The following is a 3,883-nucleotide window of genomic DNA, read 5'->3' as shown; positions in this document are numbered from 1 at the left end:
CCTAAACTCTCTCCCGCTTTCTTCAGTAAACTTGGTCTGAGCGACGGTTTCCAGTTCTTCTTTGGATAATCCAAAATTGCTACGATGAACCATCCACAATACTTCCGTATAATGTTTGACTTCATTAGTGATGAATGTAATTCTTAGTTCCAGGCTCTTACTCTTTCTTATGGCTTCGTTCCGCGATGCTACAAAATGTCCCAATACTCTTTTCCAGAAATTGTCATTGTTCATTGGTCTCGCCATACGATGTAACCAACATCGAACAAGAGCAACATCTTCTTCCATTGTAAATTTCGGCAGTGGCATTCGAGTGCATTAACGATGTGGTTGAGATGGTCTTTTAGAATTCTGAAACACGCTTTGTAACGAAAAGGCTTACCGTGAGCTTCCTCCCAAATATTAAGAGTTGTTTGGATCACTTCATCTTCAGTTACACCACTGAGCTTTTCTCGATCAATTTCTATTACCAGAGCAAGAAATGGCTGGACTGCAAGCCTAATAGAATGAAAACGAGCACGCAATCGACGAGCATCTCGGTTTCCTGGGTTTCCCGTCAATGAGACGAACATTGAAAAACGTTCTCCCAAAAAGAACTGTCATGAGAAATAACAACACCAGTGATTACCCTATGAAAGAAATATGCTTTGCATAGAGTTATATCCTCTTCTTGAGTAAACTTGGGACCACGATTTCTAACAGACATTTTTGCAAAGGAGGAAAGATGTAAGAAAAAAGAAGAAGAAGAGGATGTGATTTTGGAGATGCGAGCCATGAAATTTATAGGCCGAGAAAGAAAAGTTTACCGTTGGAAATAGAAATTTATCCGTTGGCGTTCAAAGTAAAACCGCCCGCGACTTCCTTTGAGCGCCCGTTTGAATTATCAACGCCTATTTTCTATTATAAATACATCACTAGGTTTTATTCTAAACCAAACCAACCGATTTCTTTCTCATCATCCACCATGTTTTCTAAAGGCAAAACGAAGTAAATATTATGTGTCGAAGCAAAAGAGGTTTGCCCATTATGTTTCATGGATAACCACAGTCTTATGAAATGTCCTTGGATGTATTCAAAGCGTCCGCGGGAAGTTTGTTCACGCATCAGAATGGTGATTGAATCACAACATGAAAAGATCAGGTATTTGCAATGTCAAGATCCCAATTATCCAGAGGAAACTCAAGCCACCAAACTAAATTAACAAAATTCACATTTATAACATCCCGGGTCATTTACTTCTATCAAAAAGAAAAATAATCAAGTAAACATAACCTTAAGAAGACTTCAGCGCCTCCAATACCATCGCCCAATACTCGCGAAACAAATCGATCCTTTCCAAAAAAAATCTTCATTTCAGTGATCTGCATTTTTCCCCAAAGGCCTTGGCCTTTGAACTGCCCATCTTGAGGCCTGACGAAAGCTGGCTTGCTAGGGTCATCCCCATCATCTGGAGCAACAACTTACACATTACAATAAAACAAAAAGAGTAATCTTGCTTTGATTTCAGTAATTATATTTTCACACATTTCATTATCAATTCCATGAGCTAAACAAGGGTTTTTATTTCTCCATGTATACCTATCGAAACAACCTCAAGTATAACTACCAAAATATCACTTACTACACTAGAGAGTCGAACACATCCAATGTGCCATCTAGTAAGTTTACCAGTTTTGCATATCATGTGTACAAAATTAGAGAATATAAGAAGGAGATGCAAGATTGCAATGAATTCCTAGTGCAAAAAGTGAAGGCCACTTACACTTGGCAATTTCATCTTTATCCCTCAATAGTTGCATAATCCAAGTACTGTCTTTATAACATTCTTCACTCAAGTATCCAGCTTTGTTATAGATTCTTTAAAAGCACTCTTTGCAAGGTGGCAGGCCCTGGATACAAAAAAGAATCCACAAGCTCAGTCACAAGGAAACTTTGGACATAAAATTCAGAACTAATACTATCAAAGACTATTTTCTCCACACAAACAAGTGTTAGCTGCATACCTTTCAGTGGAGTTCATTATCTCATGACTGCATACCAGTGTTCGGTGTCCAATGAGCTGCAACCCTGTAATTCCATGGATGCAGCTTAAAACAAGATAAATGCATTTAATGGTTGCATTTAATGGAAAAGGTTGTACCAATTTAGAAAGAAACCTGTAGGCCAGGTAATGCCTGCTTCTAGACCCTTTTCAGCAGAACCACCATTTCCTTATCCTTCATATCCTCCATCCATCTCACAGCAGCAACTCCACAATTCCATACTTACCCTGCACTTCAACTTTGATCTTGGTCAGACAGAGCAACTTATATAAACTCAAACGCACAAACAAAACCAGGGACATCTTATAAATTCAAGCATCAAATCATATAGAATATGCTATCATTTCTTCCTGTAAAGACAACCATATAAGTGAATTAGTATTTTCACAGTAACAAGTAGGCTATTAACTCTTCAAAAAACTTCGAGAGAGTAGTGCTGGTAAGCAACTTCGAGAGAGTGTAGCTTAAAGCAGCTTTAGCACTACAACCTTTGGTGTGGCAACTTTTACTTCTAGAATTCTGTTCATAAGAAAGTGCTCACTTTACAGTGCATTTTGTTTCCAAAAAAGTGCATAGAAACAAGTTAGGCAAGCGAACATGATCATCAGAGGATTAGACGTAGATGCATGATTAAGCACAGAAACATAATGAGCCATAACAGCAAATAATACAAGTTGAGAAACCAGAAAGAAGTGGTAAGTAACAAAATGTTTTACCTTCGCATCCTCAATCTCTGCAAAAGTTACATAACTGAAACCGCGAGAGAATCCAGTTGAAGTCAGCATCATCATCCCGACTGTTATCTCCCGAGACTAAAGAAGCCCAGTTCAACCTGAAGTTATTCTCTTGTCTTTCATGTAGATTCTACCAGGCAATCAATGTAATTGGTCCTGCAACAAACAAAAGTCTATAAGCTCTTTCACCAGGGTAATACAATTGTAAAAACATGGAAGGTGGAGAAGATTACACAAAATTGTCGAAGAGAATTTCACCTGGCAGAACTTAAAGAAATCCTTGAGGTATGCCTTGTAAAGAGTGTTCCCCATAATTTCAATGTTTTTGTTCTTCGCATCCTGTATGCAAACAATTCGAGAAAGCAAGGACCGTCTTAGCAATTAATAGCAGTAGGCAACTTAAGTATTCAAATGAATCTAAACTTACGGTAACTGATAAGACAGGTATGCACTAAATTGAACTGAATCGAACCTCCACAAATCCGTCTCCAAAATTCACACCATTCTCTGTAAAGCCAACACCAAATTATCTCACAAGTTCACCTACGAATCAACTTAACCCATGACTTCATTAGTATTCTCCATCCTGATATGACAATGACCAAATTGCAAACTTAAAACTACCAATTCTTCTTCTCATAAGTCACCACAGATCCGTCTTCTACAAACCTAAATCATCATCACTTGTTGAAATCAAATCAGTTGAAACCCCTAAAATCAATTGAACCCATCTTTTAACTCAATCACCAACAAAATCCCTATTTAATCTTCAGTTCTTCATCTCTTTCTCGCCATGAATCAGCAGCAAAAATCTGAATTCTAACCCTATGTTCTTCAGAGCATCAGAATCTATCGATCACGACAGGCCGTTACAAATTTCGTTGAAATTCATTCTCGAGAGAGGACTTAAGGTTAGATAGAAACTTTATGGTTAAGGCGCATCTCGAGAATAAAATGAAGGGTAGAGATATCAGTTTAGGTATAAACGGTGTAGATGAAACACAATAGTACACATGTGAATGGCGCGCGCACATACAGCAGGTGTTACGACCCAGGTGTGACCAAGCGTGTGACTGGCACGCCTATAAAAAATTTAGTAACGACTTT

The 3,883-nt window shown here is 38.2% G+C and overlaps 1 long non-coding RNA gene across 2 annotated transcripts; it reads right to left on the bottom strand.

The window, feature by feature from the left end:
* Window positions 1-1,170: 1,170 nt before the first annotated feature.
* LOC113353385 lies at window positions 1,171-3,579 on the bottom strand. 2 transcript variants are annotated; one of them, XR_003361253.1, is made up of 7 exons: window positions 3,204-3,579; window positions 3,035-3,115; window positions 2,759-2,932; window positions 2,157-2,269; window positions 2,004-2,067; window positions 1,763-1,889; window positions 1,171-1,447 (listed from the first exon to the last, which is right to left on the bottom strand). It is a non-coding gene; the product is annotated as an uncharacterized LOC113353385 (long non-coding RNA). The 2 variants fall into 2 exon arrangements; XR_003361254.1 differs by having other exon boundaries at window positions 3,249-3,579.
* Between the last annotated feature and the right edge of the window lie 304 nt (window positions 3,580-3,883).

The sequence above is a fragment of the Papaver somniferum genome, chromosome 2 (assembly GCF_003573695.1).
Source record: "Papaver somniferum cultivar HN1 chromosome 2, ASM357369v1, whole genome shotgun sequence".
In the NCBI taxonomy this organism is placed as follows: Eukaryota; Viridiplantae; Streptophyta; class Magnoliopsida; order Ranunculales; family Papaveraceae; genus Papaver; species Papaver somniferum.
The sequence above is the reverse complement of the archived record's forward strand: the minus strand, read 5'-3'. Positions and strand labels throughout refer to the sequence as shown.